This window comes from Macaca mulatta, chromosome 10 (genome assembly GCF_049350105.2).
Source record: "Macaca mulatta isolate MMU2019108-1 chromosome 10, T2T-MMU8v2.0, whole genome shotgun sequence".
Lineage (NCBI taxonomy): Eukaryota > Metazoa > Chordata > Mammalia > Primates > Cercopithecidae > Macaca > Macaca mulatta.
Genome location: NC_133415.1, coordinates 110,763,667 through 110,784,910, shown reverse-complemented (window position 1 = coordinate 110,784,910; position 21,244 = coordinate 110,763,667). Strand labels below are relative to the sequence as shown.

Here is a 21,244-nt window from a genome sequence, read left to right as displayed (position 1 = left end):
CTTTCGGTACCAAAACCCTGCAAACCGAGAAGAGTTGATCATCCTATATAGGCTGAAGGCTGTGCAATTAGAGGGAAGGCAAGATGACTCAGGAAGGCCTTGGAACCCAACAGTGTGAGCGCCCAGTGGTATCAGCCAGGGCTTAGGGAGCACCGGGCTCAGTGTGGGCATTAGTCACAGTGCTCCATGCCAGTGAAGTGCAGCAAGCGCACTCTTTGGGATTTTCTCTGTCATCCCAGACCTGAGTCTGGAGGCTTGGATTGTGGGGAACAGAAATAGCGAGCTCCCTGCCTCCCTGGCCTTGCTGTCGCCGTGTGGGACTGGAGAAGGCCACGCTGTCACAGCTCCTCATGAAGCAGTGAAGACTTGGGCTGGGACAGAATGAGGTCACGGGTCCTGGGCACCTCCTGGGTTTGCTGGGGCCTCCCCCGCCTTCCACCAGCCCTGGGCGGTTAATGACTCGCTCAGCTCCTTAACGAAAAAAATATGTGCTGGCTCCCAGCTGAATGCCCTTAATTTGTCTCATTTGTGCCTGAAGTACAGGGTGTGGGCAAACCGATGTTAAGCAAAAAGGCTATTACCATAATGCGATGGCCCTCTGGCAACGTCTCTTCTGAAACCCAGTCCTCTCCCTAACAAGACAGGCTGGCAAGGAGGGCATGCTAACTCCAAACAGTGGCTTGCCTCTGCCTGTGGACTGGTTTTATTTTGTGGCTCTTATAGTGGTTTTGTTTTTTGTTTTGTGATTTTCAGAAGTGGCTGACATTTAAAAATGGGAAGATTTCAAATAAAAATGTATATTTCTATCACTCCTCAAGAATCCAGCAGCACTGAGTCCACCGTCTGACACAGGAACAATTAGCTGGGGACAAGGACAGGCTGCCCTGGCGAGTGCAGTGGGGGTAGGGTGAGGTTGGAGCCCCCCAGGCAGCTTGGCCCCTGTGACTTGGCGCAGGTGCTTTTCCAAATAATTTCTTGTCTTGTTTTATTAAGTGAGACATACTAAGGATGCTATTCTTTCTGTTATCAGCCCATTATCAGTATTGGAGTCAGTTTCACAAGTAATTTCTGATTCACTTGCTTTCCGAAGAGAGGGCTTCCCACACATGCAGGACCTTGGACCAAAGCAGGACAAGAAGCATTTGAAGTCCTGGAGTAGAACTTCAGAATTAAAGTCTTACATCATTTTCATCATTGTAAAAAATGTGCATTCATTGTGAAAATGGATGTGAATTTTTCACAGCAATATTCGGAGGAACATAACGAGTAGCCGTTTAAGGAGTGACTATCCCATGTTTCTTCTGGGCATCCTAAGACGCTCTCCAGAAAAAGTGAGCCAGCAGCTCTGACGTCTTTCCCGACGCAGCTTTTCAACAGGAAATGCTCATTCAGGCATTTGTGGGGGTGATGTCTGCCCAAATAAGTGTTGCAAAGACACAGTTCTTGGAAGGTAAAACTGAAGCAAGTGAAGGATCAGGCTCATCTCATTACCTGATTTGTTATTTTTATTGTAGAAGCAAATTTAATGGCATGAAAAAGATGGTAATGTATAGATACATGAAAATTAGCAGGTTATAAAACAATACGCAGTGCACGTTATCATTACAAGTAGGTGTATATTTTAAATGTGTGTGTAAAAATAAACATGAAAAGCTGCATGTCAAAATACATTTAGCAGATTTCATTGGTGGATATTTGGATTATGTTTTCTTTTTATTCTCATTTTTTAAAGGGGCTTGACAGTCAATTCTGTTTCCCAGGTTAGGTTTCCTTCAAACTGTTCAACTGAAATTAGCAAATGCTAACCAAGGATCCAGGATGAGTCCTTAGTGCGTGCCAGAGATGGTCAGTAACAACAGCTATCATAATGGTAATAGTGTCACGATGATGGCATCACCAGTTAGGACTATGTGGGCTGTACGTAAGAGAAACTCAATGGTAGCTTAAGAAATTGAGCTTTAATCCTCCCACCTGCTTTATACGATGAAGTCCAGAGATGGGCAATCCAAATAGTAGCTTCACAGTGCTACTGAAACCCAGCCGCCTTCTTTCTCTCCTCTTACCCATCCTTCTAGTGTGCTTTTCATCCTGAGAGCAAAATGGCTGCTTTGTCTCCAGACATCACATCCAGAGTCCAAGAAGAAAGAAGGGAGGATAGGAAAGAAAGGAAATTTTAAAATCTTTTTTTTTTTTTTTCTATTAAGGAGAGAAACCTGCCAAAGGATTGTGACCATGGTCACATGGTCATTTCTAGTTTCAAGGAGGTCTAGGAAGGTGAACGTTGTTAAACAGGCACATCTAATAATGTGCCTATTGTGAAATGCAATTTACTGCCCGAGTAAAATTGAGATTCTGTTAGTGAAGAAGAAAACGAAAGTGGATATTGGTTGAGGACCTTGCAGTGTTCACCCCAAATAACAATAGTGGTCATAATATCATTTCCTATGAGTTTTACTGCATGCTGAGAACTGTGTTGAATGCATTAATGTTTTGTGTCAAACATTAATAACTATTATTATTATGATTTCAGATCACAGTAAAAGAAACAGAGGCTCAGAGAGGTGGAGCCAATTGCCTGAAGCCACACAGAATATCAGCTGGAGTCAGGATTCTAACACCATCCCATGTGAGTTTAGACATGTGCACATAATCCCCAGGACATACCAAGAGAAACAGGCATTCAACATATCAAGGGATAGCCGTTTCTCCCAGAGCCCAGACTTATGGGCTGTGGCTCTTGTGTCCCTTAAGACCAGTGCTGCTTGAACTGTAATGTGCATTGAATCACTTGAGGATCCTATTAAAATGCAGGTTCTGGGCCGGGCACAGTGGCTCATGCCTGTGTAATCCCAGCACTTTGGGAGGCCGAGGTGGGCGGATCACGAGGTCAGATCGAGACCATCCTGGCGAACACGGTGAAACCCCATCTCTACTAAAAATACAAAAAAATTAGCCAGGCGTGGTGGCGGGCGCCTGTAGTCCCAGCTTCTAGGGAGGCTGAGGCAGGAGAATGGCGTGAACCCGGGAGGTGGCGGAGCTTGCAGTGAGCGGAGATCGCGCCACTGTACTCCAGCCTGGGCGACAGAGCGAGACTCCGTCTCAAAAAAAAAAAAAAAAAAAAAAAAAAAAAAGCAGGTTATGGTTCCTGGCTGGGCCTGAGATTTTGCATTCCTAACAAACTCCCAGGCAATGCCCATGCTTGTAGTCTGTGGACAGTACTTTGAATACCTGAAACCACCTCCCAGACATGTCCCACCTCCCTGGAGCTGGCCTCCTGGTTTCAGACATGTGGGCGATCGGCGTTGAGAACATACAGTGCACGGAAGGAATGCGCACAAATGCAGGGCTCCAGGGAAGAAAAGCCACAGCACAGGACCCAGTAGGAAAACTGCCACGAGGGGGTACCAAGCCGAGGAGAGCTTTGCTCCTGCTGCTTTCCTCAAGGAAGAGCCTGCTTCCTGCGGTAAGTGAAGTCTAGGGTGCAAGGACACCTAATGATGTGCCTCAGACCCAGAGGATCCATTAAGAATCTGATGCTCCTAGAAAACTGGCTCCATCGTCAGTGTCTCAGGAACCGCTGGGTTGTGACTTTTTTTCTTTGGTGCTAGGATGACGATGGTGATGATAATAATGGTGATGATGACAAAGATGACTATGAAGAAGTAGGAAGAGATTTGGAAGAGGGAGAAGAGGAAGGGGAGGAGAAAGAACAAGGTCATCAGAGTTTGTTGAACACTTACTACATGCCTGATCTCAGTTAACCCTTAAACTCACCTGGTGAGGGTTGTACTACATTTATTCCCATTTTACAGATGAGGAAACCAAGCCTCAAGGAAGCTGAGTCTCCTGTCCAAGCCCCTGCAGTTGGCAAGTTGCAGATCCGGAGTAGAGTACAAAACTCCCTTATCTGTGTCTCCAAGAGACACCGTGACCTATTATGGCTTCCCTCTGCTGGTTCAGGCGTAGTCTCAGAATTTTTCCTGCCCCATTGCCCTTGCCACCCCATTAACCCCACTTGCTGCAGGTAGCCGATGCTATCTCCTGCCAGCCTGGAGCCAGGCTAAGAGGAAGAGAAAGGAGGAAATGCCTGCAGAAACATCCTATGTAAAGAACACTTTGGGTTCAGAAAAAAGAAAAGCCCGTGTCTCACTTGCGGCCCCACCCTTCGCTAGGTACAGCCAGTTCTGCTCCGAGGCTTGTCTTGAAAACCCAAATTTGTTCTAGTGTGATTGACGTGTTAGTGGATAATTTGAGTGTGATGTGAATTTGGTTTTTACCTATATGTGATTTTGTCCTCAGGAAATGCTAGGCCGTTGCAGAAAACTACATCCTGCTTGGTCAAGCCCTGCAGGACACACACACACAAGCATGTGCACACACACGTGGCCCTCCAATGCCACCTCAGCTGTGGGTTAGGAGCCACACCTATCCGCACCTGGTGTTACAACCGTCTGCTCCATTTCGGGTAACCTCCCTTCCTCCACCACACAATCACTTAGAAACTGTCACTCTTCTTGGGCCCAGGTGCACAGGGGAATTCAGATCTTTCCCAAGGTAAGTGCCATGTTTACTTTAGTGTTCATGCATTTCCCACACATTTAATGTGTGTAAAATGGTGCTATCATTTTATTCGGCTTCTATCTTTGTTTTTAATGTTACCGGTAATGTTTTGAGTGTTGTGCTCCTGACCCCATTTTTGCCATAAGCCCTGCATGGTATGGAGATTTTTAGGAACCATATGTTACCTGACAGATCTGACCATATATGAGTTGGGCTCGTCACCTGGCCTTCTGGGAGTCTCAGGTTCCCTATTTGTAAAATGGACATAGTAAACCCATCTCCATCTCACAGAGGATAGTAAAAAGAGGCCTGGCCTTGGAGTCTGGGGGCTGGGCCCAGTCAGGCTCTAAGACCCACTGGGCCACCTTGGGGACTTGGGTTCCTGAGATCCAATCTCTGAGCATCAGTTTCACTGTCTGTTGCAGGAGCACCACTTCCCCCACGTTGTCCACCTCGTCCACCTCACAGAACAGCCGGGTGGCTTAGAGGTGAGCTCTCAAATGTCAACAGGCTTTGCAAATTCCAGTGGTCAGCATGATGTGAGTAGTTCAGTCTTTCCACAGGGATCTCGGAGTCCCAGGGTCACAGCAGACCAGAACTTGACCTGGAGGCTGCTGTCCCCCAAACTGTTGTATGGACCCTGCAATAGCTGGGGAGTCCTCATCCCAACAGCCCTGCAGTCTCCCACCAAGGGCGTCTGCTGACCCTCCTGGTGGCCCTGTGAGGAAGCCAGGAGTCACTAATGCTGCTCTATCGAAGGGGACAGATGGATCACAGCTGATAAGTGACTTGCCCAGAGTTTTGCGGCTTGGAACTCACAGGACAGAAGCAGGTAATCAGCTGGGGAAGCACCCAGCTCTCTGCTCCTCGTAAGCCAAGCTCTGCAGCAAGGTCCGGCTTCCCTCGGGACGCCCCATCAGCGTAACGTGAACTCATTTTGAATGTAAAGACAATGTCAAAGCCCTACAGCTACTTATAACAGAGCACGTGTTTACTAGCTCACTCTCCAGGGGGGAATATTGCTATTGTGAATATACAACTACTCATAACCACCCTCTTAAAAGTCTCCTCTACTCCAAAATATTTACTAATGTATTGAAGTATTTCTTTTCTTGTAGTGAAAGGAAATCAAGATAATTCTAAAATTGTAGAAGAAAACAAACAAACAAAAAAAACTATAAAGAAGAAAGCAGAAGTTTCACATATTCTGACCATTATTAATCTCAAAATATTTTCTTCCAGGTCCTTGTCTATGACAGCCTGTGCTGAGTGCCACTGCGCTGTGTGTATGCAGTCTGCACTCAATGTCAGGCACAAACACGCCGTTTCCGTTTTATTAAAAAAATACTCTGCATACATCAAAGTATGCTTGCATTAAAAGTATGCAAACATCAGTTTTAATAACTGTATAAATAGTCCATCATAAGGACATTCCATAATTTATTTAATCACTTTGGTAGTGTTGGACATTTAATTTTTTAAAAAGTCAAATAATGCCATGATTAATGCCTGTTTATATGAACCTGTTTTCATTTCCTGATTATTGTCTTGGGCCAGATTCCCAAAAGTGGAATTACTGATTAAAGTGGATGAGTGTTTTTAACACATTTCTTCACACACACACACACACACACACACACACACCCATCAACAAATAGTTTTTCCTGAAGGAGCTTCCAGCAGTGTATAAGAAAACCTATTTCACCACACCATCCCCAGCAATGAGAATTACTATTTTCAAAAATCTTTGTTACATTAACTTTTTGGATGACATCTCATTTTCTCGATTGCATTTGATTAACTCAAAATGTATTTCTACAGGGCAGGGAACATCACACACTGGGGCCTGTCGTGCGGGGGCGGGGGGAGGGGGGAGGGATAGCATTAGGAGAAATAGCTAATGTAAATGACAAGTTAATGGGTGCAGCAAACCAACATGGCACATGTATACCTATGTAACAAACCTGCACGTTGTGCACATGTACCCTAGAACTTAAAGTAGAATAAATAAATAAATAAATAAATAAATAAATAAATAAATAAAATAATAAATAAAGAAAGAAATGTATTTCTAAACAGGTTTTTCCCTAACAATATGTTAAAGCCTCAAAGTGAATATCAGAACTGGATTTTAAGGCTTGTCCCTTGTGAGTGAGGACATAAGCTCTGCTGAGCCACTGAGCAGTCCAGCAGCCTTGGCAGTTAGGTCAGCTGGTCACTGGCCCCTGGGGAAGGGAGATTCCCTTCCTGCTTTGCAGCAATCTGAGTTCTAAGACTGCACTGGCATTGGAGGAGCTGTTCAAGAAACACCAATCTGGGTTTTTAGGCCAGATGATTTGAGGCTGCTGTGACCTGGATGGTCCCAGCTGCTGGTTCTGGAGTGCACTTTGCCAGAGGAGTAGTTCAGGTTTCACAGGGTGTGACGGGTCCATTGTGTGGGCCAAGAAACATCTGCGGCCACATAAAGGATTGAAAATATTATAAGAACAGGTCATAGTCCTAGCATGTCTTTTCAAGGGTTACACTAAATGACAGAGTTAGGGCTGAAAAATGAGGGTCGACTGGCTGAGTCTCCTGGCCCTGGATAACTTTTTTCCTTTTTAGTGATGGGACCTCGCTTTGTTGCCCAGGCTGGAGTGCAGTGGCCATTCACAGGTGCAGTCATAGCATGCTACAGTTCCAAACTCCTGGGCTCAAGCGATCCCCCGCCATGGCCTCTTGAGTAGTTGGGACTACAGGCACATGCTGCAGTGCTCAGGTGGCTTTTGTGACCCCATTCGACACTAGCGTGGCTTTCGCTCGTCAGTCAGCTGACGCTCCAGGCGTGCTTTTTCTTCCCAGGACTGCACCCATCTCCTGCCTCAACTCAGGAGCAGTCTTGGCATTTATCAATCAGCAGACAGCCGAGCCAGCACCTGGAAGATATCTCCCCAATGCTGTAAGTTTGAGGTATTCCCTTTTAAAACGGTTAGATTCCGGGCAAGGGGGATAAAAGATATCAAACAATTAAAGCAGTTGCCTCTTGGGGACAAGTTTGGGGTTTGTAAAATGGTAAGTGTGTGCCACCAGGAGGCAACGGAGCTATCGAAAAGACTGTGGCATTTGGAGTGAGGAGACCTGGGTTCAAGCCCAGCCAGGTAATCTCAAGTAAGTCACAAGGGCACTGACCTTCAGTGTCCTCACCAGTGGGTGATGATTAAAATGCAGCAGTGTGGTACAAGCCACCTGTGCTCAGCAAAGCAGCATCCGGACATGAGGAATCCCAGGACCATTGCCATGGTGATTACCACACTGATAGTGGGGTACTGTGGTCCACCTTCCTTCCTTTGTTGTTTGTTTTTTTTCAATTGAGACAGAGTCTCACTCTGTCAGGCTGGAGTGCAGTAGTGCAATCATGGCTCACTGCAAACTTCGCCTTCTGGGGTCAAGGGATTCTCCTGCCTCAGCCTCTCTAGTAGCTGGGATTAAAGGCACCCACCACCACACCTGACAAATTTTTGTATTTTTAGTAGAGACATCTTTCTCCATGTTGGCCAGGCTGGTCTCCAACTCCTGGCCTCAAGTGATCCGTCCACCTCGGCCTCCCAAAGTGCTGGGATTACAGGCATGAGCCACCATGCCTGGCCAGCCTTACTTCCTTTGGTTTTGGTACAACCAACCTTGTTTGTAAAGTTGTATAATGTATATAAAAATAGGTATATTTTGTACATGTGCACACACTATATGCATATATTGATATCATATATTGATATATGTAAACATACATGTGTGTATCTCTGTATATAAGATATATTAATATATATGTGCATATATATTGATAATGAAATACATATATGTCAAAAAATACATTTGTTTCCCATGTTTTGTTTCTAGTTCTAATTGTAAGTCACAGGCAGATCTCTTTCTATAATGAAAAAACACTTCTTTTTTTTTTTTTTTGTAAAACTGTTATTTAATTCTCTGTGACTTCCCCCATCAAAATACTATTTGAAGAAAAACCTAAACGTGAACTAAAAAATCTGATAGAGTTATCATTCCTTTCACAAGTCTGGTTGGGCTGGAATAATTTCAGTGGACAATGAGAGCAAAATAGATGCTAAGATTAAACTCACCCTGAAGTGAGCACCCCCATGATGGATGAGGAACGGCTGCTGGTGACAGACTTAGCATCGAATCCATAGCTTCATGCCCGGCGAGTGGCTGTGGGCTTCTCCTCTGCATCTACTGTGGCCTCACCAGCTTACTTGGGATTTTCCGGTGATGATAGCATTACCCTCTCCAGGCAGATGGCCGTGTTCACGTTCGTTTAGCCACTGCAATCTGTCCAGCATGGGGCGAGCTTGCCTCCTTCCCAGGCTGATCAGCTTGGCCCGCTGGACTGAGCCAGAGGAGGTGATCCAGGGCGGTGGCTGGCCAGGTTGGGCGGGAGACTAGCCCCTCAAAGGCAGGGCAGAGAGAGCACTAATGCAGGATGGCTCAGCAGGAACCCCGGGAAGGACCTGTTTCTCCAAACACAGTGCCTGCAAGAGACTTTTAGGGGCCAAGGAAAAGGTTTCAACTTCTTTGAAAATCCGAAGAAGAGTGGCTTGGAAGTGAAACAGAGCAGGGTGTCTGGGTGGTGGAGTGTGGGAGGGGTCGGTGAGGGCAGAGGAGGAGGGTCCCCCGGGCCGTGCTGGAGAGCGGTAGGTCTGTCCAGGGAGAACAGGACACTGGGGATGTACAAAATCACACCAGGTGGGGAACAGGAGAGAAGAGATGGTGACAAGTTGGGAGGGGTTGTACCAGAAGCCCTGGGAGACCAAGAGCACTGTCCAGGGAGAGATGCTGGGGGCTCCTGGGCTGTGCATGGAGAAGGGGACTGATTCAGAGACATGAACACGAACACCTGGACATGCTCCCATCTCTACCCGCGCCCCTACCTCCCTCAGCCACTGCCCTGACTCTCTCACCTTTGCATGGCCAACTTGCTCCTGCTTACCTCTCCTTGTGCCCGTCACTGCCCCTCCCATCTGGCTTCCTGCCCTCTGCAAAAAAGCACCCGGTGAGAGGCCCCATGACCTCCATATGCCCAAGTCCAGAGCACTCTGCCTTCTGTTCTCATTTTACCTGGTTTTTGGCAGCTTGACACAGTAACCAAACGACCTTTCCTTCTGGCTTCTGCAAAACCAGACTCCTGGTTTCCCCTGCAGTCCGGGGACTTCAGCTGCCAGACTCTCCAGCAGCTTCTTCCCAGGTTCCTTCTCTTCTCTACCTGCTTTCCAGGTGAGCTCACCAGAGCCTGTGGCCCCAGTCACCACTGAGGCTACTGCCAGGTGTAGCAAAGAAAAACACAGGACACCCAGTTAGGCTTGACTTGCAGATGGACAGCAGGTCATTTTTGAGTATATCCCAAATGTTTCACAAGCCACAGCATGGGGTCCCCTGTTTGATGTGACTCCCCTAATTACCACCTCTGCACTGATACCTCCCAAACCAATTCCTTCAACCCAAACACAACCAAATCTTTCTGACTGCAGACCTGCCTGCCCACCTCCTGCTCATCATTTTACTAGAATGCTGCAAATGAACGGGGCTTCAATAGGCCAAAACCCAGACCCCCTCTCTACCCCACTCCAAGCTCACATGGCCACAGTGAATTATACCATCAGAAAATTAGAAGTGATACTCTTGAATCCATGTGTCCTGGCCTTTATCTTGTTGATTTCACTGCCTAATGGTCTCTAATTCATTCACTGTTTTCCTACCAGTCTTCTCCAAATTGTTTGCACCTCTTGCCTAGATACTCATGACTCTCTTAACTGCTTTCACCCTCTTCTTTCTGATCCTCCCTCCCCTCACTACAAATTCTCCTCCCAAGCGATCTTGTCACACAAACACATTGGATGTGTCATTGAGTGGCTCCTCAATGCTGCTGGATAAAGCCCAGTGTCTGGAGCATGACCCTTGAACCTCTGATGTAGTCCGGCCCCTGCCTCCTTCCCCAATCCCTCGTCCTTGGAGGGTGGGACCAGGGTAGGGAGAGAGAGCATTGACCACAAGTGCACAAATGGAAAAAGGGGTGGAAATTACTCAGAATCAAGATCAATAATGCAATGCTTAACAAATAAAAATTAATGCAAAAAATGTGATATAAAAGTTTTAGGTCATGATGGGCTTCGACCTGCACCTGCATGACCTGCCTCACTCACCTTACCGTGACCTTGGTGTTGTGAGACCCTGTCCTGATTTTAAAATTTGATATTTTATTTATCATGAATGTTTCACATTAATTTTGATTGTTTTCTAAGTGTTGCATTAAAATCATTAAAATATTCTTTATCTTGATCACTGAGTTTTTTTGTGTGCCCTTAAATTTTGGGGTGCAAGGTGAGTGCCTCTCTCCACTCTTGTCCTGGACCTGTGACCTTGCTTTCCAAGCTTCTCCCAGATTCTCTCTCACACAGGGTCCTGTTCTACTGCTGAGCACTCGTTCAGTGACCTGCCCCAGCAGGCACCATCCACTCATGGTGCAGATCTCACTGTCACCCTGACCCTGCACCCGAGCTCTTGTCCCTCAGTACCGCTGGCTCCGTGTGAGACTCACTGGTTCGTGTCTGTCTCCACCACTGGATGCTTTGAGGAGTAGTTGGGGACTGGAGAATCTCAGTGCCCCGACAGTGCCAGACACATGGAAGGATGGATGAAGAATGAATGAATGAACAGGCAGCATTGCTAGAACTCAAGGTTTTATCAATGAACCCTCACGGTGTTGTCATGTTCAGATAATTAAACTCAGTGGAATTCAGAATTTGAGAATCTAAGCACTGTTGAGTTGTCCTTAAGGCATATCTTGCCTGGTCTAATACATGGAGCTTATCGTGGTTTATCTGCAATTCAAAAATCTTCTTCTTACAGGCTTTTAGTCACCACTGGGTCTTGAAGGAGGAGTGAAATGGAAACTATCCGAACAGGACTGTAACAGCTCTCTTCCTCCAGGCACTCGCCTGTGATTTGCCACTTGATCTCACAGCTGCACGTCTGCCCCAGCACAGAGCCCAGCACTCGGAGGCTGCTCAGTCATATTCCGTAGACCAATGCCTGTGCAGCTAGCTTTGCTTTTAACTGCAGCATGGAATTTTATCCAGGACAAAGGCCACTTCAGTGCATTGTTCTTCTCTGCTCTGATGTTTAGGAATCTTAAGATGATGACAGTGCATGTCTCCTGCAGATTCAATAAGCACATATTCTGTCTTCTAATCTTTTTATCAACAGTTTAATTGGAACTTCTTTCAAATTTCTACCCAGATCCCACTAAAGGTGAAAACAAGGGCTTATATTCCTAGGACCCGGGGCATGTTTTATCTTAAAAACTCTTCGGTTTTGCATTCTTCTCTGATCTTTTCTGTATCTTTTTAACAGAAAAATTAGTTCCCGTGCCAAGTCTTTGGACAAAATCTACACTCCAGGAAGACAAGCTCTGTTTTCCTGGTATTTTCCTGCTGCCTGAGACCTGCAGGGCCAGGACGATGGTGAGCCAAGTGCCATGCTCATGGCTCAGAATCAAGGAGGCCTCACTTGTAGAGACCGGCCCCGCGCTTGCGTGAGCCTGGAGGTGACATTGCTGAGTGTTTTGCATCCTTGTGCCTCGCCTGCCTCATCCTATTCTCAGCCCTGCTTGCACCCTGCTGTGAATCCCATTGTCAGAGATGGGAGCAGACCCTCAAGCTCAAAAGTGGTGCCGGAGAGTTCTGTCTCCCTGACTGCCCCGTTGGCTGCCCCAGATGTCAATCTCACGTGCATCAAAACAGAGGCGATTCTGACAAAACACCTCCTTAAAGATCTGACATGTGACTGTTGTGTAGACAATGAAGTCATTCACAGTGTTCTCATCCATTTATTTATTTATTTATTTATTTATTTATTTATTTATTTATTTATGTTGTGAGACAGAATCTCGCTCTGTCGCCCAGGCTGCAGTGCAGTGGCGCGATCTGGGCTCACTGCAACCTCCGCCTCCCGGACTCAAGTGATTCTCCTGCTTCAGCCTACCGAGTAGCTGAGATTACAGGTGCATGCCAGTGTACCCGGCTAATGTTTGTATTTTTAGTAGAGACAGGGTTTCGCTATGTTGGCCAGACTGGTCTCAAACTCCTGACCTCAGGTGATCCACCTGTCTCAGCCTCTCAAAATGCCGGAATTCCAGGCGTGAGCCACCATGCCCGGCCCCATTCACTCATTTATTTGTTTTTAAAAAGTCGTTACTAAAATGTAGCCTGTCCCCAACATCTGCATGCCAGGTTCCACGCTGGACACTGAGACCACAGTGGGGACCAGACACACTGGATACCGCGCTGGACACTGAGACCACAGTGGGGACCAGACAGACCAGGGTCCTGGCCGGGGCCTGCATTGCGGTGACTTTGCTGTATTTGCATGAGCACAACCAGCCTGGAAAAAAGGAGTCTGTGTCTCAGTGAAGCTGGGCTTGTTCCTGGGTTATGCCCAGGCATCCCGCTTCTGCATTTGCAAAGCTAACTGGTCCTTGAGAGGTGCTTGCTCCAAGAGTCAAACAGACTCGGGAAGTGCAGGATTTGGGGCCCTGGAATAGGCTTGGGATGCACATTTGCAGCTTAGAGTCAGGGGAGTCCTGTGGGTCAACCCTGTCCAGCCTTTCCACATTTGGCCCCCTTTCCTGCAACATCTGTGAACATCTGGCCAAACAGGTTCTGCCAAGCCCACTTTCTCACATGCTGATCTCAAACGTTTGTAATTTGTTGGGCTCAACATCTTCATCATGGTGTATATTTGAGGGGTTGGAGGGCTTACCTCTTTTCTCCTTTAGAAAGCTTGTGGAGCCAGGTGGACACGGTTTAACCATGCTGGGGGAGATGTGTGCTTGTGGGCAGAGGTTGCTGGGTGCAGGGCCTGCCCAGGGCTGCCTGCCATTGCTGGGAGCTTAGGGATGATTTAGAGATAAGGAGGATTTTGCTACTTCAGAGAGCTTTGGCATAGTCCCTGAAATGGCAATAATCAGTCAGAAACATTAAAAATGAAAAAAAGAAAAAAAGCAGAAGGAGGGAAATCACAGGAAAGAAAAAATGATGCCACGTTGCCAAGCAAGACGTTTTAGAAATAAAATAGAAACAGCACCAGAGACTCACCTGGTAGGTTTTCAAGTTTTAGAAAATGCTCATTTCTGGGGCCAGGTGCCATGGCTCACCCCTGTAATCCCAGTACTTCGGGAGGCCGAGGCGGGCAGATCACGAGGTCAGGAGTTCGAGACCAGCCTCCCAATATGGTGAAATCCTGTCTCTACTAAAAATAAAAAAATAGCTGGGCATGGTGGCATACTCGTGTATTCCCAGTCGCTTGGGAGGCTGAGGCAGGAGAATCGCTTGAACCCAGCAGGTGGAAGTTGCTGTGAGCTGAGATAGAGCCACTATACTCCTGGCAGGACAAGAGCGAAATTCCATCTCAGAAAAAAAAAGAAAAAAGAAAAAAAATGCTCATTTCTTTTTAGGGACATGGATGAAGCTGGAAGTCATCATTCTTAACAAACTAACACAGGAACAGAAAACCAACCGCATGTTCTCGCTCGTAAGAAGGAGGTGAACAATGAGAACACAGGGAGGGGAACATCACACACTGGGGCCTGTCGGGGAGTGGGGGCAAGGGGAGGGACAGCATTAGGACAAATGCCAAATGCATGCGGGGCTTAAAACCTAGATGACAGGTTGATAGGTGCAGCAAACCACCATGGCACATGTATACCCGTATAACAAACCTGCGTGTCCTGCACATGTATCTCAGAACTTAAAGTAAAATAAAAAAATTAAAAAAGACAATGCTCATTTCTGGCGACATGTCAGAATCACACGAGGCCTCTCCAACAAAGCAGGCCACCGACACCTTCAGTGGCACTAGGGAAGGCCTGGGCGTGTACCATTTGAAAGCACGCCCGCCTCCAAACCAGGTGACTCCGGCAGGCAGCCAAAGCTGAGAAGCCCTTGCTTTCAGGCTCGTGTTGGAGCAGGAAAGTGTCCTCAGTCAACACTCTCTCATCCTTTCCCATACTCCTTTGTTCTGCTGAATTTTTTTTGGCATCTTATTAAAAGATTCCCCAATGATGAAACAACTATCCTCTCATCTTTGCTCTTCCCGTATTTCATATTATATTTCTATTTCTCTTCCCATTTGGATCTGCTTTGTGAAGGTTTTTGTTTTGTTGTTTTTCTTTCCTAATTTCTCCCCAACTTCAACTCCCCCAACCCCCCACCCCACTTGTGTGGTGCAGCTCAGCTCATACAAACAGCTCCGAGACCCACAGCGGCATGGATATTTTTGACTGTGCAGCTGCAGTCTCTCTGGGAACTCAGCTACAGAAATCCCATGAAGATAGCAGGATCCGAAAGAGATAACAGCGCCTGCATTTCTGCTGCCTACTGCAAGGACTTTGCAGGTCCTGGAGGAACCCGGGCCAGCTCTGAGGCCGGGGAAGTGGGTGGATGGGACTGAGGCTTGCCCTCCTCCCTTTGCAGCTTTTCTGCTGCGTTCCTCTGCAGGTCGACAGCCAGAGGGGGTGTCTGAGGCCTCCTCAGGGTGCCACCTGCAACTAGGTCAGCAGTTCTCAACCAGGGACATTGGGCAATGACTGGAGATAGGTCTGGCTGTCAGGAAAGGGTGCGGGGTGCTCCTGGCATCTAGTGGGTAGAGGCCACGGATGCTGCTTAACATCCTACGATGCCCAGGACAGCCCCTGCCCACCCTTTAAAGAGAATGAACTTGCCCCAGTGTCAATAATGCCCAGGTGAGAACCCTTGAACCAGAACATAAAGTCCTTGAAGGCTGGCAAGGTTTCCCTCTTCCTTGGCAGCCGATAGTTTATTATTACTGAATTTGGGCTAGGATAGAGTTGCATCAATCCCAATCATTTTTGTACCACTATCACTTGTTTCATAAATTTCTTTAAATTAAATCACTGTGCTTTCTTAAGTACAATAAATGTATTTAACATGAAAATTTTAAATAATTACAGTATTTGGGCAACCAGTATCACATGCCACAAATAGACAATACCCCTAAAAATAAGTGAAATGAAGACACAGCCGAGTTATGCGTGTGGCTGGCTGGAGACGGTTGCCTGTGAAGGTTCTGAATATGAGGTTCCCTTTTTCCTGTTTGTTGCCATTCAAATGTCAGAAAAGGGTTAAAATATGCTCGCACTCTGTGGAGACTTTCTCCTTGCAGTCGTGGAAGGGCCCGGGAGAGGGAATGAACTTCGACCTAAGTCTTCTCTGAGGTACGTTCCTCGAACTAGGGGTCACTGGAGCCTGTCCTAGGCCAACCCAGGAGCTGCGCTCCCTGACCCAGGGGCAGCCTGGGGTGGTCACCGTGCTGTGGATTCTAGAGGGGAGCGGCTTGAGTTCCAGGCTCCGTGCTGCCCATCACCAACTCTGCAATCTCAAGTGTCATTTAAATTTCTTGGCCTCAGTTTCTTTCTTCACCTGTAAAGTGGGGTGTTGCTGTGCCCACTCCTAGTGTGGTGATGAGGATGGCAGGAGAGAACGAGCACACGCTCCACGCTCGGCACAGTACTGCACCCACTTCCTGCTCAGTAATCCCAAGTCTTCCCGTAACGCATTGTCAGGAAACATGAAGACATTTTCCACTAATGATAGTAGTGATGGTGGTAGTGGTGGTAGTGATGGTGATGATGGTGGTAGTGATGGTGGTAGTGGTGGTAGTGATGGTGATGATGGTGGTAGTGATGGTGGTAGTGGTGATAGTGGTGGTGGTGGTGTTGGTGGTGATAGTAATTATGGTGATGATGGTGGTAGTGGTGCTGGTGGTGGTGATATGATGATGTGATGATGGTGATTATAGTAGTGATGGTGGTAGTGGTGGTAGTGATGGTGATGATGGTGGTAGTGATGGTGGTGATGATGATGGTGGTGGTGATGATGGTGGTGATGGTGGTGATGATAGTAATGATAGTGGTGATGGTGATGATAATGGTAGTTGTCATGATTATAGTGGTGATGGTTGGTGGTGATGGTCTTGGTGATGGTGATAACAGAGTGTGTCTAATGTAAATATAACGTGGTTAGAAAAAGTCTCAAAGAGAAGGCAAAATGTTTGTACAGATCTAAAGAAAACAAGGGAGTAATGTGCTGGTCTAGCAGGAGCCTGTTTCATGTGGAGGAAGAGCAAGTGTGCAGGTCAGGAGGGGAGAGTGGACCCAGCACCTGAGGACTGGCAAGGAGGCTGGTGGGCTGGGACAGAACTCTCTGGGAGAGTGCAGGCAGAGTACGGGAAGAGGCAGGGGGCAGGTGTCATGAGACCGAGGCCATAACCAGAACTTCAGCTTTTATACTGCATAAGATGCGGATGCACGGGAGCATCATGAGCTGAGAGGTGACACCTGGGACTTAACTTCCATCTCCATGGGGCCCCTCTGGCTGTAGAGATGGCAGACTCGGGGGTGAGGGACTCACATGGGCACCTAGGAAGAGACATCTGCAAGAATCAGGATGGGTTCTCCTACAAGAAGGGCTCATATCCAGAATCTATGCTGGAGGACAAATGGACAAATTTACAGCCAAATAAGTGTGGGGAGGGAGGGTGAGGGAGACCCTGCTCTGAGTCAGGGTTTGTTTTCTGCCCTGGCCACCACGTTCCCTCTGCCATCGTGGGTGGGAGGCTGACAGAGTGGATGGGAAGGCAGAAGCTGGTTGGATGCGCTGCAGAATAGCCTTGAAGGGTTTAAGCTGGCAGAGGACAGGTCCCTGGCCTTGGGCAGGACAAGCTGTGGCTTTGGCGAGGCCAGTGGGCCTGGCAGGAGCCAGCACCCCATGGCCTGACCCTGGCCGGCTGAGGAGGGTAAACAGATTCAAAGGCTTCCCAGGCAGAGGAGGCAGGGCAGGACCCAGACAAGGGCTCTGGCTGTCTCCATGTCCCCTCTCCTGCGGATGTTTGGCTTCTCTGGGAGGGCAGGAAAGAAGAGGCAGGCACCTGTATTATTTCAGCTGAAGGCGCGAGGAATAGTGCAGCGGAAAAACCCAAAAGGAGTGTGGGGACAGCGTTCCCAGAGCTGGGCGTCTCCACGGGGGAGTGGCCTGGCAGGATGGATGCCCATGACCTGCGTGGACTGGACGTCGCTGCTGGGGTGGGGGAGCTGGGGGCAGTGTCTGGCTGCCCAAGGGGCCAGCAGAGGCTTTGTACAGCGAGAGACCCTTGAAGTAAGGTGGCGTCTCCAAGAGCCAGGGTCCTGGGAAGCACATGTTTGGGGAAGCCCTAAAATGGAATGGTGAAAAAAAGAGAGGAGGACATAAAACGACAGAAAGGGAAGGGGTCGGGCGGAGGTAGAGCTAAGCATTTGATCATGGACACTTCTCCATAATGACTCAGCCCACAGAGCCCCTGTGCCCCGACTTGGGGTGGACATTGCCAGCAGCATGGGTCCCCACCACACCGCGGCCCATGTGCTCTTCCCACATCCTGGAATTTTTCTCTCTCCTCCTCCTCACCTCAGAAATCCTACCCAGACCTGATGGCGGGCCAACGACTGCCTCTCTGAGAAGGCCACACATCTCCCCAGGGCCTGCACTGTGTCTTGGTCTGTCTTCTGCCAGAGCAGTTGTTTCTCCATCAGGGACCGTTCTGCCCCTCCCACACGGGACATTTTACAATGTCTGGAGACATTTTTGATTGTCAAAATGGGGGAGGTAGGGTGTGCTCCTGGCATATCTCGGGCAGAGGCTAAGGATGCTGCTAAATATCCCAGGATGCACAGTGCAGCCCCTCAGAGAATCACCAGCCCCAGATGTCGGAAGTGTGGTGAGAGGAAAGCCCTGGAGGGTGTTGGGGGTGTTTTGGGTGAGAGCATGTTCACATCACTGTCTGCTCTATGTTGGGTGTTTATTTTAAGCCAAATGCTGTCCTGAACTTCTCACACGCACTGTTCCCTCTAACTCTCACAGTCCCCTGTACGGAGGCCCTGTAGACAGCAGTGATAGGTGAGGGAGTGGCATCCTCCAGTACTTGGCATGCAGTAGATGCTCAATAAAACAGATCTCTGGCCTTGTGGGGTGCAATCGCCTGGAGAAGAGAGACAGAGGGAGGTGGAAATTTCTCCTGGATGAGAAATGGTTGCAGCTGACATTGAAAAAGAACACGTCCATCCCAGCACAGCTCTGGGCAGATGCCATCCAGACACAGCCAGGTCCAGTGGGTGCTTCTCTGGGCTGGGCTTATCCAGCTCACAGCTGTCCTAAGTGCAGGACCACTCCTGCCTTTGTTTTTTTCAGCTGTGTTACCTGTAGTGGGTATGGAAGTACATCCCCAGATCCCACCCCCGTGAAGAACTGACTGCTCCAGCTGCTGGGATGTCTATCAGCAGCCAGTTGCAGAAGTCAGAACCTGTGAGGACTGCCTCAGTGGCAAGGGGCTGCCATCCCCTAGGCCATGTTTCTCCTGGGGTGACCACATCAGACTCTATCTTAGCAGACTGGAGAGAGAACCTCTTGATGGTCTTGAAGAAGCAAGTTGCCACGTGTGAACTGCCTATAAAGCCAGTTATGTGGAAGGGAACTTCGGATTCCTCTAGGACCTCCAACTGACAACCAGTAAGGAGTTGGGAAAAGAAATGGGTGCTGCCCACAGCAGGAAAGAGCTTGGAAGCAGATTCTTCCACAGTCAAGTCTCTGGATGAGAATGCAGCCCAGTCAACACCTTGATTGCAGCCTGTGAGACCCTGTGTAAAGGATCCATCTAAGTCATGCCTAGACACCTGACCCATGGAAACTGTGAGATAACAAATGTGTGTTGTCTTAAGCCACTAAGTTTGTGGTAATTTGTTATGCAATAATAGAACACTAATTATTGCTAGTGATAAAGAAAGTAAATGCTGCATGTACACCAGCAGACATTCAATAGATGATGTTTGTTATTATGTTCATCTATCTATCCGTCCATCCATCCGTCCGTCCATCTTCCTTCTTTCCTTCCTTCCTTCCTTCCTTCCTTCCTTCCTTCCTTCCTTCCTTCCTTCCTTCCTTCCTTCCTTCCTTCCTTCCTTCTTTCTATCTATACAGCCAGCCATCCTGTAGAGTGAGGGCTGTCACAAGGAAATTCTGTACCTTGCAAAAGTGCTGGTGCTTTGACCAGCTGAGTCTGGGACCCCAGGGGTGTATGGGAGTCTTCTCGGGATGTCCTTTATCTGCACTTTTTAACACACAGTAAACATTGACCATCTTTGAGAAGGCACCGAAATTTTTTTCAAATTTTTGGAGCCAACCTTAGGACCAAGAGGCACTAAAGATCTTGCCATCTAAGTCTGATCTAAGGAAAATTAAACTTGTGGGGTGTGTGTGTGTGTGTGTGTGTGTGTGTGTGTGTGTGTTTACCCATGAGGTTTGTCAAAGGCAGGGTGGGCAAGACACCCAGTCTATCCTCTCTCCCACCCGTTTGGCCCAAGCCCTGAATGGTTTCAGGTTGTGAGTGATGAGTGCACAAGGGAGCAGGGGAGCTTCTGCGTGGATCCAGCTCTCCATCTGGTCGTCAGTGGGGAGACCAGACACAGATGTCAAATATCTACAGCAAATGTGAGACTATTTGGGTACAATTTAGCAGAAACGAGTCATCCTGCAGACATAAACATTTTAATCGGAGTGACAATTTATTCAAACAATTTGACAATGCTTACACATGCTGAACAGATGGGCTAGGGTGGGGGGCCCAGCAAGAGAGCTGGTGGGGGAGGGAAGCCCCCGGCAGAGACTGGCAGGACTGCTGGGAGGGGCAGAGTGGAAGATGAGGGCTCCCTGCCCTTCCCATCCCCAGACAGGCTCCTGGAATGACCCCAGATCGCACCCCAGGAATCCTGCCTGTGCTTTCTGACACCTTTGTTGATGTCCTGAACTGCCGGGGACTTGAGGTAAATGCTGCAAAAAGGAAGGCCATTCATTCATTAATTCACTCATTTAAAAAGTATTTGCTGAGTGTCTGTGAAGGGCCAGGCCTTGTGCTGGATGCTATGTGCTGTACACATGTATGTGCATGCATGTGTACATGTGTGTAGCCTCATCCACTATTCATGCCTTCTGATCTCTGAATTTGGAGTTTGTAGTTGTCTGAGGCTGGCCCAGAAGTAGCTCCTAATTTGAGGCTTTTGGTGCAAGCGGTTTGTTTGGCGATTGATCCCAGGAAGCTCCTGTTGGGGTGTGAGGAACGGAGAGGCAAGGAAAGGGAGGAAACAGACACAGGGCGGTAATGAGCTGGCTGTGGAGTTGCTACCCCATAGGCAATTTCACTGGGGACCCCAGGGAGATGGTGTGGGGCATGCCTCAGACATACCTTCCCAACCCCCAGGTCCTACTAACTGAGGGCGTTGGCTCCTGGGCACTTCCTAATCCATCCCACCTGGGCTGAGGAGCGAAGGTACTTGCCGTGGCTCATGGTACTGCACTAGCTGGTGAGTATCCAGGGAACGTGAGCTCACAGGTGGTGCTTTTGCATCAATACTGCTCTGCTGAGTGATACATCAATTTTACTCCGGCCTGGCAGATGAAGGAAACTGAGGCCCACAGACTGAAATGACATGCCCAAGGTGTCCAGTTGGTTAGCAGTAAAGCCAGAGTAGATCTCATGTTTTCTGAGCTCCCATCCACTGCTCTCTCCTCAGTACTATATTGCGATTGTCAGTGCT

At 48.2% G+C, this 21,244-nt stretch overlaps 1 long non-coding RNA gene across 2 annotated transcripts; it reads left to right on the top strand.

Moving 5' to 3' along the window:
* Positions 1-4,419: 4,419 nt before the first annotated feature.
* On the top strand, positions 4,420-14,184 carry LOC107000353 (uncharacterized). Of its 2 annotated transcripts, XR_013398848.1 has the most exons (4): positions 4,420-4,554; positions 4,986-7,498; positions 11,959-12,068; positions 14,060-14,181. It is a non-coding gene; the product is annotated as an uncharacterized LOC107000353 (long non-coding RNA). The 2 variants fall into 2 exon arrangements; XR_001447429.3 differs by having other exon boundaries at positions 11,959-14,184.
* The last annotated feature ends 7,060 nt before the right edge of the window (positions 14,185-21,244 follow it).